At 39.7% G+C, this 27,780-nt stretch overlaps 1 long non-coding RNA gene across 2 annotated transcripts in view; it reads left to right on the top strand.

Moving 5' to 3' along the window:
• Positions 1 to 1,177: 1,177 nt before the first annotated feature.
• The window catches only part of LOC306666155, a 52,114-nt gene continuing 25,511 nt past the window's right edge, over positions 1,178 to 27,780 (top strand). The window contains exons 1-3 of one of the 2 annotated variants that reach the window (XR_013765219.1): positions 1,178 to 1,387; positions 7,453 to 7,573; positions 14,145 to 14,222. This is a non-coding gene — a long non-coding RNA (uncharacterized lncRNA). Of the gene's footprint in view, positions 1,388 to 7,452; positions 7,574 to 14,144; positions 14,223 to 27,780 lie in introns of those variants that run through there. The other variant, XR_013765218.1, reaches the window with a different exon arrangement.

The raw sequence follows: 27,780 nt of genomic DNA, 5'->3' as shown, positions 1-27,780 counted from the left end.
GTGGATTAGTAAAACAAAACAAAAAAAATTCTTATAATTCAAAGTGAACTTGAAAACCAGTTAAATGGTGTTTAACAACACTTTCATTTTAAAAAGTCAAAAGGAAACAAGTAACAAAAATATAAACAAAAATATAAGCAAACCAAAAAATCAAAGACCTAATGTTTTCCCTGATATTCAAATGCTAATTCACAATAAGGGAATAGGCAGGAAAGAATAAAGATACTTTGAATTAGGCAGAGGACAGTGAAGGGACAGGAGGGATTATAGGGGTAGGAAGGATAGTAAAATGAATTGGACATTATTACCCTATGTGTATATATGACTACACTACAGGTGTGATTCTACATCATGTACAATGAGAAGAATGAGAAGTTATACTCCATAAATATATATGATGTGTCAAAATGTATTCACTGTCATGTGTAACTAATTAGAACAAATTTAAAAATATAAACTGCAAGACCAGCAAGTCCTCTAAAGTCTAACCCAAGCACTCCTCTTGTGGTTGAGAATTTCCACCTGCAATCTGGTTCATTGGCTCTTGTCTTACCTGCTTAGTCTGAATTCTAGCATCTTATAAGTTCCCTCTTGCCAAGAATTTCTAGAAGTCCTCACAGGCGTTCACATAAAAGTGAGTTTCATCAGTTGCTGAGTGGCCTCGCTCTCTCTCCTATCTCCTCCCCTGTCCCATTTTCTCCTCCTACTTCACCTGTACTTCCAGGATATGTTTTCTCTGAGCCCATCTGGGGAAATACTCTCTCTTGATTTTGGTTGTGAGAAAGTTGCCAAAGTACACGGTTTTGTGTTCTAATGTTTTATGTGATTTTAGGGCAACTAGTTCTTAAACCATTTTAGATTGGGCTAGGAACAAATCTGTACTGTTCATTTTAACTATTACCAACTAAAATGCAAGACTTTCAGTGCATCAATAAATTCTTGCATGGAGAAATCACATCTGACATGGGTGTGGATTTATACAGTTAGTGTTTAAGGCAAAATCAGTATTACTTCTGAATATGCTTTAACTTATCTAAAAAGGATAGTGTATGTTGTTTTGAGGATATACTCTGCTGAATATTCCACTCTGTTCTTTAGACTCCAAATATTCATATAATTTGATCTGTGGTCATGAAAATAAAATGAGATGATAATGCATGAATGTATTTATCTCAGGCCCCACTCATAAAGATGATGCTCAAAACATATCTGCTTGACTCAGGCTAAATCTTGCTTGGTCAGATAAATGTACTCACTGTTTCTGAAAATGGACCACCTGCTTCCTGTTTTCCCATGCTCTTTTCCTCTTTGAGCAGCTGCTACTTTCATGGCCACTGAAGTGAGGCACAACTTCCTCAAGGGTTAAGATGTTCTGTTGGCCTGTCAGGTAAGTGTGGATGTGATGAGCTGGCCGGACTCAGCCCAGCCCACACTCCTCTGTATGTTTCTCCTCCAACTCAACCTTCTAGCTCATTCTCACTCCTGCTCTGGGCTCTGAACCGCCTCTCTTGAGTAATAAGCTCTCCAGAAATCTTAACCTTTCCTCTGACTCTTCTCCAGTTCTTTTCCTCACCTTACACTTATGTATAAGGATTTTTTTTTTTAAATTTGATATAGTTTTTTTGTTTGTGTCTTTGCTTCACAGTCCATGTTCTTCAGGTGGGGTGAGTATCCTGGCTTCTCAGAGTCACACCCACATCATTGCTCCTCATAGCTACAGTGAACATGTGTTGAGCACTCCTATTGAGCCAGGCAGTGTGCCAATCATTTTGAATAGACTGCTTCACTGAGAACTCGTGAAAACCACATGAGGTAGGAGCTAACATTATTATATCTTTGTGAGGTTTACAGAGGCCAAAATACTTTTGTCATCTATATCATGTGAATAGAAAAATGCCTAACTAGTTGAATTGTCGTGAGGTATAAATGTAGGGAAAGTGCTCACTACTACCATCCAAGGCGTTTCCACTATTGTTGCCAAAGGGCCCCTGTGAGAAGATAGGGAACCTGGGATTTAAACCCTGGCAGTCTGACTTTAGAATACACATCTTTCATCATTATGCCTGACCAGGTGACACTCTTCTGACCTCTCATTCAGGAACGTATCCCTAGGTGCACAGCCTTTGTATTTTTTAGTATTAGGCTCTTCCTTGGTCTTATTTCTTTTGCTTTGTCTGCTGCAACTTCTTTCTTCTCTCTTGTTCACTTCTTTGTCACAACACACCCTGTGTCTCTCACTTCCTCTGAAATCTGACTCATCCATTTCTCTCTCCCACTGCAGCCCTGTAACCTGACGCCATTACCCTCCCTAAGATCCAGCTCTATGAAAGCACAATTCCATTATCTATCACCTATCCTTCCCTTTTTGCCCAGCTTAGATTTTTATGATTCAAATATAATTTTGTCCTTGTGAATGGGCTCACTTCTCTTAGTCACCTCCCTGACACTCACTTTCACCTGGAAGAACTTGAGCGCTGTTTAAGCTCCATTCTCTGTCTTCTTTGCGCCTACATCTGAACAATTGTGTATGGCTAGAGAAAAATCAATACCCAGACTGCCTGATTGTTACATTAAATGAATTCATCATCCTATTTAAGTTCCTTAAATAGGCCTTGGCACTGCCTGACAGTGTTTCCCTAGGAAACTTAGCCATTCTCAAGAGAACTATTGTATACTTTCATTCTTCCCTTCCCATCTTGCATACTCTCTGACAACCTCATTTCTCACGTCATTAAAAGAATGATAGTGTGGTCCTGAGATGGGAACTCCTTCAACTTTTGATTGTTGGGCTGGTAAAGTCACCTCTGCATTAGGTCCCTTCTGTCTTAGCTTTCTGTTTGGGAAGAGGAAGTGTCCTTGTCAACAACCAGCCCTTCCATGTGTGCTCTGGATATGAGTCCTCACTGACTTTGCAAGGATTTTTCTGAAAGTGGGATCCTTCCTTTGGCTTTCAGCAGTGTTGCAGGATGGTGTATGCTAACAGTCTCCCACACCTGCATACACTTTATTACTTTCCAGACATCTCAGTTCTGCAGTGATCAGCTATCCCAATCTCCATCGCCTCTTCCTCACCCCACATTCACTTTATTCCCACCTTATCAGCCTATTCTCATTTGGCATCTACCCCACTCCTCTACTGAATGTGTGTTTGCTGAGGTTACCAGGGAGCTCCATGCGGTCAAACCCAATGGATGCTATCCAGTCTTCAGTGAACTTGCTCACAGGATGGCTGCAGCTTTTCACTCAGAATCACATTTCTTCAGAGAGACCTTTTGTGTTGACTCCTTCTGAAATAGTCCTTCCCTTTCCCTTTGAGGCACTATGGCATCTCTCTGCTTTATTTTCTTCACATAACCTATTCTGTGAGTCTATCTTGTTCATTTACTTGTTGACTTGTTCACTGTGTGTCTCATGCCTCCACCTAGAACAATGCCTGGCACATTGCAGGCTCAATGAGGATTTGTTGAGTGACAGACAAGATGCTATAGTTGGAAACATCTCTCCTCTACGACAGCTACGCTTTTGTTAACTGGAGGAATCTGGTCTGCCTGACTCTAAAATCAGCATGAGTTCACTCCCCAAAAGCTGCCTCCTCCCTCCATCAAGGAGGTGGTGGGCTTGCTGATGAGCTCTTTTTATTCTTGGTCAGCTCCAAGCCCCATGTAGGGCCAGCTTTATTTTGGGTCTGGGATTCCTCTCTTTCTCCTCTTTTCTTTCCATGCACCTATACCACTTGGGCGACACATTTCTAGTCTTCTTTTTCAAAGTGAGCCTGAGTTATAAAATCTCCTTCTTCCTAAACATGAATTACAGGTTGCTGGTTTGGTGGTGTCTGGTGGGCATCTCTGAACCAGTTTAAGAATGTAACAGCCTTACACTGCTCTACAGTGTACAAAACATCCTTGTTTTGGGGCCAGCTGGCTAAGGTCCAGATTTTGTCTCTATTTTTCTGAAATCTTAAGTATCTGGGTCACACTTATTTGCAGATTTGACTTTTGTTGGCTAGTCACTAAACTATTATCATTATCCTATGAAACATACTGACAATGAAAATTAGTGTTCTCTCAGGGAAGACCAGCTTGTGTGTTTTTTGGGAGTGTGTGTCTGGCTAGTCTGACAGGTAAAGCATCAACAGTGCCAAAAAGAATATCTAACTTAAAGTCACTAACTGCCAGCCAGTATTATTCTGCATTTTTCGGTCGTTAAAACAAACATGAAAACAAAACAGAACAAAAGTCTGCAAAGGCATTATAATTGAGGAACATTTTGAATTATAATTTCATAATATGTATTCTTTGAGTGGTCATAAATTTTATTTAATCACAATTTAATGGTAATGAAAATATACCTGTATACACAGAGGCATAAAAATCTTGAGACCTGGACTAAGTAGGAGTGTGTACTGCAAATGTAATACATAAAAAAGGGCCGGGACTTATTATCCAATTTCAGCCCATAGTCTGACCATGCCCAATAGCAATACCTAAGTGATTGTTTAACTTATCATCCAAACTGGGGCACTATTAATAATTATGCAGGGATAGCAGGAATAAATTGGGATTGTTCTGGAAAAGTGGAAACATGGTCATTCTCACTGTAACGAGGCCTAATGACTGTGGAACCAACCCCCTCTCACCCTGGTTCTTCTCTGAGTCAGACAAAGGCTCTGGCCCTTGTAGCTGTGTCTCAGTGCAGCACTTGGTCCACAGACTTATAGTGGACAGGAATCACTGTTGGTCACCAACAAGAGACTTACTTGTGTACTTACACAAGTACAGTTTAGTCATCTCCTCAAAAGTTTTTGGTAACAGGGGCCATATCCTTTTTGGTCTTTTCCACCCCATTTTCCTCAAAATAAAGCAGATCCTCACTAGTTCACCTTAGGACAGAAGGAAGGGAGAGAGTCTTGAGTGAACACTCTTCCCCCACCCAACCTCCGTTCAGTTCAACCCCTGTTCTGCTATGGCAAGTGAAAGTCAAGTCTGCTTTAGAGACTATTTTATCTGCAACACAATTACAAGTATCTTAGAGGGAGATTATTACACATGTGCCCAAAGCAAACTGATAATCACTTTGATAATGCTTCTATTCTGATATGTGTTTTTAAAAGGCTAAGGTACCAGATGACTCTCCCTCTTTCTGGGCAGTTCTTGTGAACTGATCCTACTTATGCCACTTTAATTGAGACCCTGAGGCTGGCCTTGGGGAAGGGCATCAGAACTGATTTCTGTAATGGCTTTAGTTGTGAGCCATCAACCGTGAGAAAAAAGCTATGAATGCTGAAAGTGTGAGGCGCGTTTGGAAGTGAAGAATCTTCCTTGGTGGCTCACAGAATTTATCTTCTCGTTTCATATGGCTCGTACGTATGAAGTGCTGTATTTCATGGGTAGTCTGGTTTTGAAGATCATTAGTCACCACCTCCCTTGCTGGCAGCCTCTGGCTGAGGTTCACCTATTTCTAAGCATCTCCAATGGTAGTGAAGTTGTTAGCTGGTTTTGGACAGCTCTGACTCTTCTTTCTTTCATGGACTGAAATCTGTCACACTGTTGAGCAACCATTCTGATTTGCCTGGGACTGTGCATCCTGGGACCTCCCGTGGTCCTGAGTGGGCAGCTCACTAACTCTAATTTCTTCTGTTGACCCTGTTTTTCATCATGGGCTATGCAAAGATGTGCTGATTTTTTTTTTTCTTCCAAATGATATCCACTTTGACACATTTAAGGCACACTTTCCTCCTGCTTCATTCATTCTCACATGACAGCTTTCTATTGTGTAATGTCCCCTGGTCAGTTTAGGAGAGGAACTTCCTGTTCTTCTTTACATGTTTCTATAGAGAAAGGTGATTTTACTTCTCTCTCCATGGGGAGCAGGGTGGGTGTGAATCCTTTCTCTCTCAGCCCACTGAGAAGAAGAATTGCAGCTAACTTAATTACTGGGAACCCCACATCCTTGATTCTTTGGGTCGAGGTTCTCCTAGTGAGAGTTCATTGACTTTGAAGGTGATAGACAGGCCCTGCCCTGTCTCTTTCATTGCGTACTTTACCCTCATAGATCCCCACAAAGGGCTTTTTCTTCCTCTTTCCTGCTTCCAGACACTGAGTGCACTTCCAGGCAGAAGAAACCTGCCTTCTAGAGGCAGTTCCATGTTTTGATTTTAACTTTCAGTTCCCCTGCTTCCTGGGAACATAGGTCAGGTCGCCCATGCCCTGTAAACCTGGTTATATTTATTTAAGACTGGGTGGATAAGAAGAAGGCTCATCACTTTCTCCATTTTCCTAGAGAGTCCAACACATTGAAGGTACTCTTGTCCTAACAATACATTCAGTTCTTTGAGTTCTCTTTTGGCTTAATTCCTGCAATCTTTTCTTCATCCTTTGTAGTAGTGATAGCAAGGAGGAGTGAATCTTTGAAACTTAAAGTCCACTAACATGGTTTTTAAGGCATTATTGACTATATTCTAGATTCCTAGTTTTCTTACTGCTAACTAAAAATCCATGTAAGGTTCACATTTCCCCCACATTTCAGTTGTTTGCACTGAAGTCCAAAGTTTTGATGACCCCTGTACCTGCCATTTACTTCTCAACTCATTGTGCTGAGGCTCCTGGCTCCTACAACTCCAGTGTTACTGATGACCTTTATTTACCACCACCTGTGTGTGAATGATTCTCAAGTCTTTGCCCACTCCTAGACCTCTCCCATAAGTTCCATATTCATGTGACCCTTTTGCCTGTATAGTAGCTCACTCTATATATTCTACTTGCACCTCAAATTCAGAATGGTCCAGATTAAATTCTTTATCTTGGCATAAGTTTCTGATTTTACTCCCTTTGTATTTCCTGTTTCGGACCCTGGTACCACCATTCACAGTTTCTTCAACCAGAAATCTGAGTACTCTTTTTCATTCTGCTCTTTTCCTTTCTCTTTCTTAGATTGATATTTTGATCCCATTGCCTATTTTTGACACTCCCTGTTGCTCTTCATCCATATTGTCACTGCTTTCTCTGGTCTTTTCTCATTGGCATTCCTTTTTTTTTTTTTTTTTTTTTTTTTGCGGTACTGGGGATGGAACTCAGGGCCTTGTGCTTGCAAGGCAAGTACTCTACCAGCTGAGCTATCTCCCCAGGCCTCATTGGCATTACTTTAGTAGCTTCTGAACTTTCCTCTCTGCCTCCAGTCTACCCACTCTCCACCCTGTTACCTGAGTAACCATTCTAAAAAGCATGTTCCATGCCATGCCCCTCTTCTTAAAGCCTCCAATGAGCTCTGGTCAGATGCCCTCCATGTGTTGTCGCCCAACTCTGCCTTGGCCTTATTGCCTGCTACCCTTCCTGCCCTCTGCACCCTCAGCCTCCCCATTCTCAACTACCTGCACATTGGAGAGTGTGCAGTGCTGTTTACTGTCCCTGCAAGTTTCATACACCGCTTCCTCTGCCTGGGACTCCCTTTTTCCAGGAAACTTCAGCTCACTTGACCTTCAGAGTCATTTGAGGAGACATTCTGTTGAAGTCTTCCCTGAAACTCATGCCTAAATGGATGACCATTGCAGCTTGACACTGAGATGACTCAAAAGAAGGTGGGGTACAGAAATTTCTGTAGAAAGTCATTTTATATCTTAACCATTTAATAATAAAAATGAATTATCAATGTTCTAAATCTTTATATTATAAAAAATGTGCATATATACTTATTTATATATATTTATTTATATATATATATATATATATATAAAATTGTATATAAATGTGCGCATCTCCTGGTTCACTTTCAAAGGAGAAGTTGCCAGTTGCCTGTTGTGGTCATAGAGGATTCTTCTTGGTTTGCTCAGGAAGCATCTGGTTTAGTGAGATTGAGCAAGAGAATGCCCCACTGACACTGTAACCTTACAAATGATTTGTTAGATGGAATTATTGAACATAAACTAATTGAACTAGGTAATAGCTGCCAAAAATAATGATTTTACCTTTAGAATTATTGGTCATAATCTATTTTTTCTAACACTTAGACAGCTGAACCAATTAATTGTATATTGCTTCTATTAGTTCATAACAATAAAACTATGTCATTAGCATAGGGAGGAATATTTTTCTTTCTCTCTATAGGAGAAGAATATGCTTCCAAATGTTCTAATGGGGTTTTACTTTATTAATACATAAGTTTTTAAAAAGATTTTGTGATTTGATCTAGGAAGATTTCTACAGATTCTAACTCTCATGGTGATGGTAAAGAGTGTTTGTGTGGGGACATACAGCTTGGGGACATACAGCTTAATTTACAGCATCTGTTCCAGAGAGTTAAAGGTCAAGGACATCAACCATGTCTCATTGTTATGGTTTGGATCTGAAACGTTCTCTGAAAAACTCACGTTTTGAAAGCATGATCCTTAATACAAGGTTCAAAGGTGGGAGTTTTAGGCAGTGATTAAGACTTTGACCTCATCATCAGATTAATCAACTTGATGGATTAATCCATTGATAGCTGAATGAACTAGTGGTAATTGTAGGCAGGTGGGATGCGGCTGGAGGAAGTAGGTCACTGGGAGCATGGCCTTGGACTGTATTCCTCGTTCCTTCTCTACTTCTTTGCTGCAATGAGCTGAACAACCTTCCTCTACCATGTCCATCTGCTGTGGTATTCTGCCTCACCTCAGGTCCAGATCAATGGAGTCAGCTGACCAAGGACTGAACCTCTGAAACCATGAATCCCAAATAAACTTTTCCTCCTTTAACTTGTTCTTGCCATGTATTTTATTCACAGCAATGAAAAACAGATGAAAACACTTATTCATACCAAAATATGTACTTGTGCAGAGTCAGAAGGAACCAGAATAAATACTTGTTGAACTTTTGTTTTGACAAATATTTCCACAAGATGATTAGAGTTTAGCAGTGTGTGCAATAAGATAGTGAAGGATGAAGATGATCAGCCTTACTCATGCTCTTTTAGCCTAAAAAATTAGACTAGTAATAAGGTTATACACAAATGCCACTATAGTTCTGAAGAAGCAAGCATTGTTTATTTTTAGAAATTGGACAAATATACCAGCCCTTATCACATTTAGACTTAATAAAGATTAAGTTCTCAAGAATTGAAAACCATTAGTGAGAACAAACATATCTATCTCTTTTTGTTTGTTTTTTTGCTTTTATTGTGTTTTTGAGGTGGGGTCTTTCTATGTTGCCCAAGCTGAACTCAAATTCCAGGGATCAAGAGATCTTCCTGACTCAGAACCTTGATACCTGAGAATATAGGTGCACACCATGGTGCCTGGATCAAGTCCATTTCTTGAGGATGATTTTTAAACAGAAAAATAAGTCTTCTAGGTACTAGTTAGAATCTGTGCTTCTGCAGTCTTTACCACATTTATGCCATAGGTGAATTTGTCCTAGATCCATACCTAGATATTTGATATTTGATTAAGTGACTAAACATCAAAAAAAGTTGCATCAAAGAATATTCAAAAAATTCTTATCAAAGTGTATTTCATTAATATGCAAGATGTTTAAGTGAAAAAGCTTAAGAAAAGCATAAATACTATGATCTTAATTTCAAAAGATATGTGTATGTATGCCTACAAAAAGTTGCAGAAACATTTGCAAGATAATTTGTTTATTTATTTCGAAAAGTTAAAGTGAGGGAGAATGGCCAAAGGCATTTGACCATGCTTCCAAATCCATCCTAAGGAATATAGTAAGTAGACAGAAGCAAACTGTATGTAGCCTCTAAAGCATGTGGCCCTTCGGGGATGTGTATATGAATGAATATATTCCCAGTCTTCTCTCATGCAATGTCAGTTTCTGTTTTTGACCATTTTTGGTGAGGACTTTTCTGTTTGACGCTACTGATCCTACAAGAATGGCACCAGTAGAGACAGCCATCTGCCACACTGACCCTGGCAGAGCATGGTACTCTGTGGGTGATTAGTCTGTACAGAAGAGTTTTCAACTGTACTGCAATTGTTTGCTTCCCCTCTGTATAGTTTGCTCATTCTTTCTAGATGAGTGTGAATCTGGAGAAGCACAGAACTTCTGACTTCTTCATGGAAGTCCTCTGTGCAGAAACCTGTATCATTTCTCCTGGAGGAAGAGATTAAGTTTGGTTTGGGGAGGTGAACTAATGTGTTTCCTTATTACTGCCGCTGTCATGTGCTATGTGGGCATTTGAAGGGAAGAGTGACTATTCCTGACATCACTGTAAGCGTGTGTGTGTGTGTGTGTGTGTGTGTGTGTGTGTGTGTGGTGTATTTGGGATATGGGTGCACTCAGATGTATAAAGAGGATGAGGTAACTTGGTCCAGAATCAAAGACTTGAGCTGTGTGGGTTAACCATGTCCTCATTTAACTGGGATAGAAAATGGCAAACTTTTTTTGTTTTTGGTGGTGGGCCCTGGTGATGGGCTTATATCCCAGGTCTAGTCCTACTAGGCTAGTGGGGAGTGAAGGAGTGGGCTTATGTGTCTGTCCAGTTTCCCTTATGGGAAACTCTTGCTAACAGGGTTAGAGAGAAAAACTACTGGGTTCTAGTCTAGTATTCTTAGCAGATATTCATGAAGAAAAAAAAAAAAATGGGGAAACACACATTTGGCTGGCAGGAAGTTCCCTTTCTTTGCTGATTCTGACAAAGCATGATACTTACTGCACTTTTATACTGAGCTTTGATGCTTTGCCTCATTTCAGCTATTCACAGAGAGGCTGATTTTTATAAGAATATGAAAATGTGTTCTTGGGGTCGAGCTTTCCTTTTTCTTCTTTAAGATTTCTAGAAAAGACTTAAAAGGTTAAACAATTATGACAAGACCCTGTCACAAAAGGCATAATACTAATTAGAGTAAATAAGGGAGTCTTTGTGAAAACACCATGATGCATATACAGTGGTTTCTACATGAATCAAATTGCATGCTTTCAAAACACAATTGATATTCTTAGGTGGGATGATGATTTGGTCCCGTCAATACACTGAATGGACTAGTGCCAGACTGTAAGGAGTAATGATTAAATCAAAAGAAATGACACCAGCAGAGGAGTACAAATAATCCATATTAGAATACCAGCACGAACTTGAGTTTGGGAATTATTTATAACCTTGAAATTCATAAGGCATTGCCAGGGAGCACATGTGAGCACATGCAGATGATTTATCCCAGAATCTAATAGAAACTTTGCGTTTTAAGAGTTTAGGTAAATGGTAATTCTTAGGTGGAATTGTGTATCTCTGTTAGAAAGATTATGATAATTTGCCTGGTCTTTGAAATATTATGAATAAAAAAGAGCAAAAATCACAAATGGAGACCCTCTTTATTTCCTTTTCACTTTTTCTTAGCATTTTTTTTTTAAAGGAACTATTTCAGAAAGCAAAGTGGATACAATTTATGAATAGAGTGTGTTGCAGGAGAATCTTTCTTTTTGAGTTTAAGGTTCTCGTGGGAAGGAATGCAAAATTCTTCTAGCTATTGAAAAGCATTGGAGTGTGATGGCAGCGCTTAAATAATGTCCTGTTTTTAGTCAGGGAGGGGGTTTGATATGTCCCTCATGTACCACGGTGAAAACACATACACAAATACTTACATGACATTGGACTGTCTTCCTCTGAATGTTTTTGTTCTGTCAATTGTGTGAAGGGAAAAAAACATCCTATAACTCATAAAAATCACATTTCTCCATTTCAAGTACAGGTTTTGTTCCAGAGACATATTCTAAGTGGAGAATAGGACAAAATATGTTTTACGGTCCCATTCATCTTTAAAATCACCTCTCAGCACTGTTAACTTGCGACCGGACAATTGCTTGGCACGTAACCCATGCAGACACCAACCTTGACAGAATTGGAAGAGATCCTTCTCCAAGGATGAAGTGTTCTTGAAAAATTCATTGGAAGCATTAGATACAAATCTACTTTTGTTCCCGTCTCATGCATGCCAACCTCCTTCCTCACCCATTTTTATGTATTACAAATGGGTTTGCTTGTTTCATGTTCCCTGCTCTATTTCCACAATTATCCCTCTCCTGTGACTTAGGTCAGCCAGCAGGAGATGGAAGCATCCCACACACATGTCTCCTCACTGAATTTTTCTTGGTTATTTTAGATGGGGCTTACATGTCATCAGCAATAACCTACATAATTCTTCAAATGTCATACACTCTTAGAGAAAAATAAAAAGCCTTGATTTAGGTTAGTTTTCTCTCCTTGCTGAGAAAAACACATTCTCTGAGCATGGATTATAGTTAATAAAGAATAGCATTTATTCCAGCTCAACTCAAGGTCTTATGTATGCTCATGAGATCGAAGGAATGAGTTGCTTAGTTGGGGAGACTTTGAGTTGCCAGTCTGAATTCTTAAATCCTGGCAGACAGCCTTCTCAACACATACTCACACATATACTTGCATGCACATGCACACACACACACACACACACACACACACACACACACAGACAGACACACTATACTTAACAATAGTTCTATATGTGAGAAGACTGGGGGTTTAGTTCTGGAAACTTCCTTAGACACATGTTACCTTAGAGGTTCCCACTTAACCTCCCTCCTAAGAAAACAGACATAGGACTCTCTCTCTTCCCCATAGCCTGTGTCCAGCAGCGTTCTGGGTCAGTCTCCTTTGCTTGCTGTCAGGGTTGGGCCTGTTCTCACTCTCCGCTTCAGACCTCAGCTTCAGATTCTGTTTTTCTACCTGTCCCTGTCCCTTGGTGTCATGGATCTTCCCTTGCTTTGTGGTATGTCCATGTCTAGTATTACTGCCCCACTTTGATTATAGGTGCTGCCTTTGTTTTTGGCAGCATGGGATTTCACTTTTTCTTGCCCCTCATCCAGCAGGTGGCTAACTGTCCTCACCCATAGCCAGCCATGGTCTGATCAGAGCTAAGGGAAGGGGTTACTATAGAGAAAATGAAATGCTTTTTCTTTCCCCTCCTTTACTCCAGTCATGGCCATGAACCTCATTTAGAATCCTAGCAATTTGTGGGTACCTACCTGGAGGGAAGAGATTTAAAGGGAAGTGTTCCCACTCTTTCACCTACGACCCATTTTAAGCCCAGTTCCCATGACTCTCTAGAATAGAATGCCTCACAGTGATATTCATGCATCCATCTTTTATCCACTCAAATGTGCCCTTGTGTCATCTTTCTCTCAGGGACAATTAGAGAAATAGCGAATTAAGGTGATGCTCCTTACCTGCCTTCCATGGCTATCTCTGGGTTGTTCCTCAACAGTGAGGACACAGGAACCAAGTTATCATCTCCAAAGTGAACTGACATCAAGAAAGGGTCTCAGAAAAGACTGTTCACTGGAAATGTGCTCCTGGGCACACAGACATTGGTAGATCTTCTGGCAGTTTACATGGAATCCCATCATGTTCTCTTCAGGCACAGGGTTTGTGGAGATCAGGAGTCAGACCAACCAGCACAGAAGGCATGTTTACTACAATAGTAGTCTTTTAAGCTTCTCAACATCTTAATGTTAAGAAGCTAGATTTTAGCATTCCATTGCTTCAAAGATTATCTTCTGCAATGTTATAATAAGCTTTTGTACATATTGGATGAACTTCAGCATAAATAATGACAGTAGGATCATCACTCCGATAGAGGTTTTAACTTGGAATCCAAGAATTGTTCAATTATTACACAATTCAGATAGGTATTGAATCTGTTCAGTTTTGCAGCATGAGAAACAAAACCAAACCATTAAATGACTTCCTAAAGAGTTCCACCAGTAACAATTTTAGCCAAGGTAAGAATACATTTAATGTTATCATCTAAGATTTCAGATTGATTTTGCTTTGAAAAGAACTTTCAAAGAGTAATTGAAGCATCTAGTAATAGCATCTCCATGCAGTGTTAGCAAATGTTGGGATTTAGTGTAAGAAGCATGATTAACGTAATGCAAATTCTGTTTTCTCTAGTAGTAGGGATAGCTTAACAGTATTGAAACTGCAGGAAAAATAAGAATCTATGTAGCTGACAAAGGACAACCCCCTGGGAAGAAGGTTGACATGTTATCATCTCTGCTTTAGCAATGACCCTTTAAATCGGTTATAATTAGGTGTGCCACACCCAGGCTGATTCATTTAAAAAATGTTGAAAACATAGACATTTTAGTGATTAAATATTAATTTATTGAGTACTTATTATATTCCAGGGAATGTGCCAGCCCCCAGAGATAGAGCAATGGACAAAAAGACATCTGTGCTCATGAACCTGAAATCAACACACCTGGGTGAATCAAAGTTGAGAATCAAAATAAAGTCCATTGATTTGCTTCAAATACCAAATCCATCCTTCCTCCCACCCTCCCTCCCTTCCTTCCTTTCTTTCTTCCTCCTTTCCTTCCTTGCTTCCTCCCTCCCTCCCTTCCTCACTCACTATTTTCTTCCTTCTAATGCACTCCTGATTCTATACCCAAACGTTGGCTCCAACCATTTGGGGATCACACCATATCTGATGCTTTTCCAGACTCTCCTCCAGACATTTGGAGTCTTCGACACCTCACCATTTCAGTTTTCTCTTCCTTTAGCTTCTGCTTCCCCTGTCCATTCAGTGTAGGATTTCATGCTGGTGATCCTGGCCCCAAGAAACCTGCCCATTTCTAGCTCTCCATGCCCTGTCTGTCTTACAGTCCTCAACATCTTCTGTGGTGTTGCCTGTGTTGTGATGGTTTCTGTGACCACAGAGTCTGCTTGGAAGTGATGTATTTCTATCCGCATGGGTTCAGGTGGTGAATTACATGGAAAGATTTGGGAGGAATGTAGCAGAAAGTCTGTCATGATAGAGATTAAAATATGATAAGGCAGAATGCAAAATGAAAATAAATTGGAAGAACATTTGAGAAATGCTTGATTTGCTGTCCTGCCAGTTCCTTTTCTTAGAATTGAGAAGGGGAACTGCAACTCTGAACCAATTTCTAATGAATAAAGGAAAATTAATTGCTGGCTGAAGCAAAAGTGAATATGTGACAGTAAATGATAGTTTGAGGAAAGAACCCTAACTTCAAGGGAGAGGTAGATTTTTCAGAAATCTCAAACCCAAGGCTCTAGAAGGGTGAGTGGCATGAGTGGCTCTCCAAAACAAAACAAAACAAAACAAAACAAAACAAAACAAAATTCTGGCATTCCTGTGAGAAACAGCTCTTATGAGTGATAAAAGTTAGTCATCTAAAGAAATAAGGAGCTCATGAGTGAATGCATATTTGAAAAGGATATGCTCCAAGTATTGGAACCAGCTGATAAAAGCCCCTTTTGGAATCTCAAGTATTAATAATGAGTAGCTGTTTTATCTCACCTAGTCTTTCCTACTCACCTTTGTTTGCTTTATTTGCTTTTGTTGCTTCCTCTGGCTTGTGATCTCCTGCCTATGAATTCACCCACATGTTTAAATTAATTTCTCTCTGACTTTCTTCTCATCACTATATTTGTTTCTTGGAGTTTCTCTGGTTTGGATGTGAGGTGTCCCCCAAAAGCTTATGTGAGGTGTCCCCAAAAAGAAGAAGTGATTGGGTTATGGCATTAACCTAATCAGAGAATTAATACCTGATGGGATTAACTGAGTGGTAACTGGAGGCTGGTGGGGTGTGACTGGAGGAAGTGGTTCATTGAGAGAGTGACAAAATATGACTATTGTATCTGGAGAGTAGAGTCTCTCTCTCTCTCTCTCTCTCTTTCTCTCTCTCTCTCTCTCCCCCTCCTCCCTCCCTCCCTCCCTCCCTCTCCCTTTCTCTCCTTCCCTCTCCCTCCCTCTCTTCTCCTCTCCTTCCCCAAACCCATCTCCTTTCTGATCATGATGTGAGATGCTTTCCTTGGCCATAATCTTCTGCCATGATGTTCAGCCTCACCTTGAGCCCTGAGGAATGGAGCCAGTCTCCTAAGGACTAAGACCTCTGAAATCATGAGCCCTTAAATATACTTTTCCTCCTCTAAAGTTGTTCTGGTTGGGTCTTTAAGCCACAACAGCAAAAGAGTTGACTAAAACAGATTTCAACCTGTATTTGCATATGGTCTCCTTCTTCCTCCTAGTCCTGGTATACATCTGGTCCTATACTTTCCCCTTGTTGCTTTCTTCTTCCTGTTTTCTAGGCTTCCTTCCCCCTTATGATGGCCAGAAAGCCTCCATGGAAAGACCATGCTAAAGATTGGGGATAAAAAAACCCCAAAGTGTTCTATTGTGATGCTTCCTTCCTATTCACCTCATCTCCCCTATCCCAGGTTCTTCGCATTAGCAGAACGATTACTTGAAAATTGGAAGCTAAATTCAAGAGTGAATTCATTCACTTTACAAAGTACAGAGGGATCAGAGTTCTTTTAAGTAGCATCTTCTCAAGTGTTTGTTTACAGATCATTAAATATTTAACTTAGTGAGAAACTAAAAGCTGAAATGTTCCAAACCACTGCTGATTAAATAGCAATCTGGAATTAAGATAAGGCAAATCTGAAATTAAAATAACAACACATTTTAAAAGTTCACATTATCAGATAAGAAGTTGAAATACTTGACTCTTTAGGGACATGAGGCAACCCCAGGTCTTGCTTTTTTTTTTTTTTTTTCACTTTTTCTTTTTTTTTATTATTTATTTACTTTTTAATTTTTTACAGACTGCATTTTGATTCATTGTACACAAATGGGGTACATCATTTTGTTTCCATGGTTGTACACAATGTAGATTCATACCCTTTGTGTAATCACACATGTACATAGGGTAATGATGTCTGTCTCATCCCACCATTTTTCATACCCCCTCCCTCTCATTTCCTTCTACATAACCCAAAGTTCCTCCATTCTTCTTGCTTTTTCTGGCAACTGAGACTTGATGTTCAGCTTTCCATTGCTTCTGATACCTGTTTTGCTTCTTTTACTTGGATGTCCTCTGGGCATACGATAGTCCATTTCCATCTTGGATCCCTTCCTCTGTGTCTTCCCCCTTCTCTCTTGACAAGAATACAAAAGATTGAAGGAGGAACTCAATACCAAGGGCACATACTCCTAAAGGAACTAAAAATATAAGAACATAATCAGCAAGTTTAAATCTCATAGTGATAAAAATGCTAAAGATAATAGAAAAGGACATATGAAACTGTATTTTGAACCAAGGAATCAGGAGGGGATAAAGGCTTGATAAAACAGGGGTGGTCATGTGAGGATAAATAACAAAAATCCCACTCAACTTTGATTTCATCTTTGTCTTCACCATCAGGGAGAATGATCTTCAAACTAGAAAGACCAGAAGAATGCAGTTAAAAATCAACAGAAATCCTAAATAAAGGGAACAACAGAGAGAAAACACTTGGTTGCCTTAGAGTGTTCAGGTTTCAGTGTAAATTGAATTCTCACAGAATTTCAGTGTTTGCCGGTATAATAAGGAAACTACTTGTGTTAGTCTGTTTTCCCTGTAAAATTTGTTACATTACTGAAATGAATACCTGAGATAATCAACTTAAAAAGAAGAAAGGTTTATTTTGGCTCAGTTTTAGAAATTTGGCCCACAGTTGACTGGCTAAGTTGCTTTTGGGCCTGTGGCCAAGCAGAACATCATGTCAGGAGCTTGTGGAACAGGAAGCATACTCACTTCATGACTGGAATGAAAGAGAGGAAGTGGAGGTGCCAGGCTCCCAATATCTTCTTTAAGGTCATACCTCCATATGACCAGAAGACTTCCAACTAGGCCCCATCTCCTGAAAGTTCCACTACCTCCAATAGTGCCATGGGCTGTGGTGCAAGTCTTTAACACACTGGATTTTTGCAATTTTGAAGGATTGATAAAGAGACATACAAAAAGTCTGGGATAGATTAATATTGTAATTATTAGGAGAGAAAGTAGATTTTAAATACTGAAGACTGGTGAATTTGAATTCGAGATTCAGAAAGGGAAATGATGACTCTTAGTATTACCATGGATTTAGAAAGCAATTAATTTTTTTTCATTTTGAGTATTTAACTTCTTAATAAAAGTTACTAGACAATATGCCATCATTCTCCTTATTGATTCATACATTCAGTAAATACAGACATATTAAGTGCTTACCTACCTCTGAAAGATTTGGGCACGTGGGATAATCAGACACTAATTCTGACCTCAATAACTCCTAGCCCATGTGAGGACATACAGAATGGAGAAGAAGGAGCAATTGTGGGTAGATGGTGGGTTTGGTGTTTGGGTATGATGATTTTGAAGTGCTATGGGTCTTCCAAGTTGGGGATACCTCGTTGTCATTTGGAGAGTTCTAGAACTCCAGGCAGAGCTCTTGTCTGAAAATATTGGTCAATAGAAGGTAAATCTATGGTCAGGAGTGGGAAAAAATATCCATGAATTATGTAGAAGGCGTTAAGAACAGGTACTGGGAGAGGGGCCAGTTAATGGAACCCAGGCAGAACCAGCAGGAAGCTGAGAGAAGGACTCCAAAAGGGTATTATGTGGAAATCAAAGAAGGGGAGACTGTCATGAAGGAAAGAAAACAGAGATTAGAAGGATGAGAATGGCAGAGTCCACTGCTTTCAGATTTAGAGCAGGATCTTAGCAGGGGCAGTTTAGTGGAGTAATGGGTACTGAAGTCAATTGCAGCAAACTAAAGAGTCACTGAGATGTGAGAAAGTAGGGGCAGTGAAAAGAGATTTTTTTTTTTTAAATGGGCTTGGCTATAAAGGTTAGAATGGTAGTATAGGGTAGAAGGAGGAAACTTTTTTATGATAATAGAGATTTTGGCCTTTTCTAATACATAAGTAAATACAGTTTCCATTTACTGCATACTTAAGCATTGTGCTGAGTACTTTTCCTGTATTATCTCATTTAATCTTCATTACCATCCATGATGGCAAATATTATCTTTCCCAGTTTATAGATTAAATATTAAAGCTTAGAGGTAGTAAGTCTTATGACCTGAGTTCACAGATAAAAAGGGGCACAGACTCCTCTGGCTATAGATCCCTATTTCTATTTGATATGTTCAGCAGTGGTTCTCAAGCTTTTAGTGTGTATGGGAATCACCTGGGGGACTTGTGAAAACAGATTGCTGTGCACCAGCCTCAGGATCAGAAATGCCAGAGAGGGGCCTGAGAACTCTGCATGTCTAACTAGTTCCAGGTGATGCTGACACTGCTAGTCTGGGGACCTACTCTGAGAACCAGTGGGACTTATTCAAAATGCAAATTCTTGGGTTCCAGTAATCTGCATTTTAGTAAGCCTCCCAGGAGATTCTGAGACATGCTAAAGCTTGAGAACCACTGTGCTAATGTAAGGAAGAAGCTGGTGGAAATGGGGAGGTGGAAGACAAACGAGATGGTAAGGGTAAAGAATTAATGACACTGGTATTAAAGACCAGGAACTGGTAGTCCTCATATCCAGAGGAGTTGAGAAATGCTGGAATTCATAGCACGAGTGGATCTTGAAAGAAGGAATAAATCCAATTTGGAGGAGGGAAGAGGAGGTGAGCAGATGTAAGCTTGCAAGAGAGGATGAAAGAGTGGAAGATGGAGGGCAGTGTTTTGGCTTTCAATATTGGGGATTTTAGTGACATTTGACGGCCGAACCTCTTTTGATGCCTTCTTAGACAGGTGAAGCAATAGGGACTTGCTGAGAGTGCACTGAGTGGCTTTGAAGCTGGCTGTCTCCCAGAGGAACTTTTTAGGGATGTGCCACGGGGTTCTGTCGACTTTTAATCAACCCATAGGAAAGCATAGGAAGCACACCTATCAAATCTGAAGATGACATGAAGCTGGGAGCAACAACTAATTACTTGGATGACAGTGAAAATTCCAAAAGATACTGACAGGCTGGTCTGATCGGCCAAAAGAAACAAGATGAAATTTAATAGGTATATATAAATATAACTTCCTGCATTCAATGTTGCCAGTAGAGGGGGAATTTCAGGAACCTGAAGCTGGTGGCTCACATAGCTCTGCACTATCTTCACCTAAAGGCTGCCTGGCTTAACCTTAAATGTGGGTTCAATAACAGAACTGTTGTCTTGTGCCATATGCCAGATTGTTTCCTTGTAACCCCCTCTGGTAACATGCTTCTACTTTTGTCTCTGAGTATAAGCTTCTGACTCAGGTTTTCTATTTCTCTGGGATCAGGATTGCCCTTTACTCTTGTAAGCCCACGCTGAGCCACCATCCTGTCCTGCATCCGAGTGCCACATCTGTCTAGAGTTTCAGCAGCTGGTGATGCTGACATTCCATATTCACCACACTTCTCAGTGTGTTCCCTCTCTATGATGCATTGTGACTGTTATCAGGACTGCCTGGGGTCCTATTGCCACTGCGTATATTTCTGATATCAACAGCTTGTTTGATGCCAGTTCCTGCTTTCTGCTGTTGGGTCTGCTTTAATGTGGCAGGAAATAAATGACTGTAGAGATTTTTAATGGAGTTGCATTTTGAATGAGTGAGAGCATTAGTTTCAATTTGTGTGTAATCCCTTGCAAAACAAAACCTTGCACTCATATTGCACTGAAAAATTATGAAGTACTCTGATTTTTTTCCATTTAAATTTGTTCATAATCCTACAGATAGATTTTGGTACCTTCATTTTACATCTGAAGAAATTGAAATTCAGGATGGTGAAATAAGTTGCCTAAAGCTGCACAGTTACTTATTGGTAGAACTGGGGTGAACACCCAGACCTTCTGATGCTAGCTGTCACATCATAGCTGCACCTGTTAGACAGCTGTATGGTTTTCTCTCAAGTTTTGGTAGGGTATCAAGAAGATAATGACTCCAGTACATTAAAGTAATGCATGATTTTGAGAAGAGATATTAAATGTAATATGTCAACTTTGCATTATTAAACACATCTGCAACTACATCACTATTTAAACCTTTTAAGATACTTAAATAGATTTTTGTCTTAAGGAAATATAAGAACTGCATCTCATCCAGTGTTGAGACATCACTCCTGCTTCTACCATTCTTGTTTGAGCCCTCCTTGGTACCAGCTCAGATTTCTGTATCAGTGGTTGATGGGTGCATCTGATTGATTCTCTCTAGCTCTAGATCATTTTGTATCACACCATGAAGTGACTCTTAAACATTACTTTTATTATTGCCACATCTTTGATAAAAGGCTTTTATTGCCTTCTTCCTGCCTGCTGCGTTAAGTGTAACCTTCATGTCTGGCTTTTGTTACCCTTCATAATGTGACCATTTCCGATCTGGCCAACCTATTTCTCAGCACAGACCAGTCTCCTCCCTTCATTTTATCCATGTTGGTTACTCCTTGTGCTTCCTGATATCCCCAGATCTAATCAACTTGTTCATACATTTTCATAATGTATTTTAGGTAGTACGGTATATATTTGAGTAAATAACGTTATAGTAAATAACATTATAGCAGCTGATTTATCTAGAGAAAGCTTTTGCTACTTTTACTATTTCACTTTTTGTTACTACAATAAAATACCCAAGGCAAGATAGTTTACAAAGAAAAAAGGTTTTTCCAGTTCACTGTTTTGGAGACTCTTAAGTCTAAGATGTGCCAATGCTATTGGTTTGGTCTCTGATGAGGACCTCATAATGGATGACATGGAATGGTAGGAGTGTATGTGGGAAGAACAGATCCTATTTTGAGTAGGACGAAGGGTGGGACCAGGCTTGCTCTTTCACATCTCAGTAACTAACCAAAGATTACACCAGAACTATCTTAATTTATTCTGAGGGCACAGCCTGCAAAGATCTTACGGACTTCCTACTAGACTCTGCCTCTTAAATGTCCACACCAAACTCCCAACATTGTCACCTGAAGGATCAAGCTGCCAACACATGAACGCTTAGGGGATGCACTCTAACCACTGCACAATTTAAAGCAAATGACAGTAGTGGAGAGTCAGGTTCTCAAGCATGAACTGGTACACTTTCCTTAAAAAAGCTCGGATCGGGAGATTAAGAACAACTGTGGTGTTAATAATAGTAATAATAATAGTAATAACTGGTACACTTTCCTTAAAAAAGCACACATTGGGAGATTAAAACCAATTGTGGTAATAATAATAATAGTAGTAATAAGCAAGTGATGTAGAAGAGAATATTGTTTATGAAAATTGTGACTTTTCAGAGTCACTATATTCAAGATCTGGACTTTACAGAGTCTCTATTCTATATCTAGAAGGAACTTGAATGACCAGTATGACAGCAAACTGTGGGGATTCCTAACTAAAGATCACAAGGGGTGGAGAACAACTGAGCTGAGCGCATGTGCACAGAATTTCTTACAGGGAGGGAGAAAGACCCTGATTGACTGACATTTGAAACCCATTTCTCAGAAGAACAGGGAATTCAAAATGGAAACAATATGCAGTTTCCTTCTCTGCCTGGGGGTGCTGAGTCCACAACCTGATCTCTAGTACTGCATATACTAACTTACTTATTAAAGGAATCTTTTCAGATGTAATTAATTTAAGGTCCTGAGATGGTGAGATTACCCTGGATCATCTAGGTGGACCTCAAATTCAATTCTGTATCAGTGGTTGATGGGTGCATCTGATTGATTCTCTCTAGCTCTAGATCATTTTGTATCACACCATGAAGTGACTCTTAAACATTACTTTTATTATTGCCACATCTTTGATAAAAGGCTTTTATTGCCTTCTTCCTGCCTGCTGCATTAAGTGTACCCTTATAAAAGGCATACAAAAGAGATGATAACGTGATGTTGGAGGCACAAGTCCATATACCTACAAGTTAAGGAATGTTGATAGCTACCAGCAGCTGGAAGATGCAAGGAAGGAAATCTTCCCTTGAACTGTTGGAGGGAGCATGCCCCTGCTGACACCTTGGTTTTGGACTTTCAGCCCCAGAACTGTGAGTGATACAACTATGTTGTGTTAGCCCTCCAGATTAGTACTAATTTGTTACAGCAGCCACAGGAAACTAATGCAGTGCCCAAATCCATCTCATTAGAGAGCTGCCTCCCACGATGACCCTGAGTAAATGCTCTGTTTTTCTTTTTATTGCACACAAGAGTAATTGCTCTTAACTTATTTGAAGACTGACATAGAATTAAATAGTTTTGAAACAAAAGGAGATCTTAGAGACATTCCAGTTGCTTTACATGTGAGGAAATGAAGGTCTTCTGCTTGAGGTTGATAAACAAGGTCCTAATCAACCAAATATAAGAACCAAATCTCTGTACTTCCAGGTCACTGCCCTTTCTTATACCCCATGCTGCCTCTTTGAAGGGGCAAAGGATGGGTCTCATATATTTTTGTTGCATGTATTCATCTATTAATTATGCACTGACAAAAACTATGAATTTTCTTTTCAGTAGTACAGATATGACAAAAGCATGTTTTTAAATTTATAATGTATTTTTATGTATATATGTGTGGGGAGAGGGGATGTTAAGACATAATAAAGCACAGATGATAACAAAAATAGATTTTAAAAATATAATGAAGGGGCATATAAATTCCACGTGTAGTTGCTCACATAAAGCAGGTACTCAGATGATTGTTTGTTAATGGTTTTTGATTATGTTCTTTCTTTCTAAGAAATAAATCCTGAGGAAACTCCAAGTTCATTTTCAACTCTATTAAGCTGTATTCTTCAGCTCCAGGGGTCCAATATTTCCCTGGTGAATGACTACGGTTTCTTAAGAATGTCCTCTTTAAAACAATGTTTATGTTACATCTTAAAAATGTAGCACTGGCATTTTAAAGTTCAAAGACAGCTGTAGTCTTTCTGGACCCATCCATTATACCAACAATGACTAAATTCACCATGTGGAAATTATGCCACATGCATGTTGATAAGAATAATATTCTTAACCAGATTGCAAATCAATTAGCAATATTCTGAATCATATGTTCCTAGGCTTTGTACTTAAATTTAAATTTTCTCTAGTGATTAAATATCCTCTCACACATTTTACATCTTAGTTATTCTTAACAAACTTTTGTTATGCTGGTGTCTTGCTAACTGAACAAAATATTCCAGCTTTCTTAACACCAGTTCTAACAAAGTTGTCAGTTAGCCTACTTATTCTTGTCATTAACACCCTCCACAGCTTTTTTTTTCTTTTAGAAAAGAGTTATTATCTCTAATAACATTCAAAAAGAATTCCAGTTTAGTCCACAAAAAGTCATTAAAATTACTTGGACAAGAAAACTAATTGTATTTCTTTTGTAGACAGTTAATGAACATAAGAACACCAAAGATACAGACAAGGGCTGTGAACGTAACTCCGAATGCCTAAATGAAAATCAAATATCAAGTTAATTTCCAATTATCCACGCGTTTGCCAGCTTTTGAGTAGATTGCATTTAGTGAACTTTTAAGATGTTCTGTTAAAAAAATCTTTGTATTTTGCAGACTGTGAGTACCATGAGAACCAATCATTGATTTTTATTTGTGTGACTATAATAAGTTACTTAATCTTTTCATGCCTCAGTTTCCTAATCTGTGAAATTGGGCTAACTATAGTTGGTGTATCAGAGGTGATAGTGGAGACTACACAATATCTGTGTGTAGAGGAAATAGAGCATCGGCACTTGGTTTGGACTCTTTGCTGGTATTCCTACTGCCTTCCCAGAACTGGAGCATAAGAGATGCTGAAGACATGTTTGTAAATGAGCATAGATGGTGACAGACACAGGAGAAGCCACCCAGGAGACCCCACAGAAGATGGCTACTACACATTTATCAATTTGATGTCTCTTTTACACTAACACAGCCAATATATTTTCTTTCTTTGCCATCATCTGGGTTTTAGAACCTGGATAGCTGGGAACAGAGCAGGAAAGTTTTAACTTTGCAGACTCCTATCCATTCTTGGGACAAATTGTCAAGGAGATAAAATATATTTGAATACCCTCCTACCTACTGGTGCCCCTGTAAGTGTTGCTATGAGACTGTTAATGGGCTGGGATTGAAATAAAAAATGCTAACAGTTATTGAGTGTGCATAATGTGCCAGGCACTAGATTAAGTGTTTTGCTTGGCTTATTTCATTTAATCTTCACAAGAAACAAAGGAGATAAGCACTATTATTTTGGCTACTTTATAAAGGAAAAGCAGACTTAGAGAATCTGACTTGCTCAGGATCATACATTTGGAAGAAGCCCGCAGCCCGGCCCCCTCCGGCGGGAAGCGCCTTTCCAGACTAGCTTCTCGGAGCAGACCACCCAGTGAGAGCCTTGCCACACAGAGCCAGCCACAAGTCCCCAAGCCAGCGGTGACCTCCGGCCCACAAGCAGCCTCTGGGACCAGGGCAAGGCAGCCAGAGACCTCTCCAGGCGGACCTGCCCCCCGGGCCCTGGCCCCAGGCTTTTTCCATGGGGCGATCCAAGATGGCAGACTAGAGGGTGACTGCATCTCCAGACGCTCCAGAACCCAGGATTCAAGAAGGGGAGGCATTGAGAGACTCGGACTAAAATAGAGCCTCGGGGTGAGTCTCCCCCACCTGGCGAAGCGGTGAAGCGCTGCCCGGGCGGCAGGCCCGGATTCGAGTGGCTTATTAGAGTAAGGTAGAGCAGCTAGCATCCTCCCCAGGCAGCCCTGCCCACTCCGGTGGTGGGCTCCTCCCACAAGGCCAGATTCTCCAGCTTCTCGGAGCAGGCCCCCCAGTGAGAGCCTTTCTGCACAGAACCAAGCTTCAAGTCCCTGAACCAGGGCTGCGAGTTCCTGCCCACAGGTTGCTTCAGGGACCAGGACAGGGCAGCCAGGGACTTCCCCAAGCAGCCCACAGCCCGGCCCCCTTCAGCGGGAAGCGCCTTTCCAGGCTAGCTTCTTGGAGCAGACCCCCCAATGAGAGCCTTTCCACACAGAGCCAGCTCCAAGTCCTGGAAACAGTAGAGGACTAGGGGCAGCTTACCTTGGAAGCACTGCATTATCAAGTTACTCCAAGATTTCAGGCTACTGAAGGCAGGAAGGTGATACACTGGAAATCTACAGGGACAATATAAGCCAATAGAAGAATTCTGAAATATCACAAAGTCTCACTGACACATGACCAATATGAGAAAACAAGGGAAGAAAATGTCCCAAACAAACCTAGATACTATATCAATAAAACCCAATGACAGCACAGCAGAAGGAATGTCAGAAAGGGAGTTCAGAATGTACATAATTAAAACAATCAGGGAAGCAAACGAGGAGATGAAAGAGCAAATGCAGGCATTAAATGATCGCACCAATCAACAATTAAAGGAGCAAATACGGAAGCAAGAGATCATTTCAATAAAGAGTTAGAGATATTGAAAACAAACCAAACAGAAATCCTTGAAATGAAGGAAACAATAAACCAAGTTAAAAACTCCATAGAAAGCATAACCAATAGGATAGAACACCTCGAAGACAGAACTTCAAATATTGAGGACAAAATATTTAATCTTGAAAACAAAGTTGACCAAACAGAAAAGATGGTAAGAAATCATGAACAGAATCTACAAGAATTATGGGATATCATGAAAAGGCCAAATTTAAGAATTATTGGGATTGAGGAAGGCTTAGAGAAACAAACCAAAGGAATGAACAATCTATTCAATGAAATAAGATCAGAAAATTTTCCAAATCTGAAGAATGAAATGGAAAACCAAGAACAAGAGGCTTATAGGACTCCAAATACACAAAATTACAACAGACCCACACCAAGGCACATTATTATGAAAATACCTAACATACAAAATAAAGAAAGAATTTTAAAGGCCGCGAGAGAAAAGAATCAAATTACATTCAGGGGGAAACCAATACAGATATCAGCAGATTTTTCAATCCAGACCCTAAAAGCTAGAAGGGCCTGGAACAACATTTACCAAGCCCTGAAAGAAAACGGATGCCAACCAAGAATCTTATACCCAACAAAACTTACTTTCAGATTTGACGATGAAATAAAATCCTTCCATGAAAAACAAAAGTGAAAGGAATTTACAAAAAGAAAGCTGGCATTAGAGAACATTCTCAGCAAAATATTCCATGAGGAAGAGATGAAAAACAACGATGCAAATCAGCAACGGGAGGGACTAGCCTAAAGGAATAGCCAAATAAAGGGGAAACCAAATCATGTCAAAAAACAAAAATGAGTCAAATAACTGGGAATACAAATCATATCACAATAATAACCCTGAATGTTAATGGCCTGAACTCATCAATCAAAAGACATAGACTGGCAGAATAGATTAAAAAGAAAAATCCAACAATTTGCTGCCTGCAAGAGACTCATCTCATAGAAAGAGATACCCATAGACTAAAGGTGAAAGGATGGGGAAAAACATACCATGCACACGGACACAGCAAAAAAGATGGAGTATCCATCCTCATTTCAGATAATGTGGACTTCAAGTCAAAACTAGTCAGAGAGGATAAAGAAGGACATTACATACTGCGTAAGGGAAGCATAAATCAGCAAGACATAACAATCATAAATATCTATGCCCCGAATATTGGCTCATCCATGTACGTCAAACAAATCCTTCTCAATTCCAGAAATCAAATAGACCACAACACAATAATACTAGGCGATTTTAACACACCTCTGTCACCACTGGATATATCTTCCAAACAAAAATTGAATAAAGAAACCATAGATCTCAATAACACAATCAACAATTTAGACTTAACCGACTTATATAGAATATACCATCCAACAAAGAACGAATACACCTTCTTCTAAGCAGCACATGGATCCTTCTCTAAAATAGACCATGTCTTATGCCACAAAGCTACTGTTAGCAAATACAAGAAGATAGAGATACTACCTTGTACTCTATCAGATCATAATGGATTGAAATTAGAAATAAATGACAGAATAAAAAACAGAAACTTCTCCAATACCTGGAGACTAAATAATACACTATTATA

Source organism: Sciurus vulgaris (genome assembly GCF_902686455.1).
Source record: "Sciurus vulgaris genome assembly, chromosome: 7".
Taxonomy (NCBI): domain Eukaryota; kingdom Metazoa; phylum Chordata; class Mammalia; order Rodentia; family Sciuridae; genus Sciurus; species Sciurus vulgaris.
Note: the sequence above shows the minus strand (reverse complement) of the source record. Positions and strands in the feature narration are given on the sequence as shown.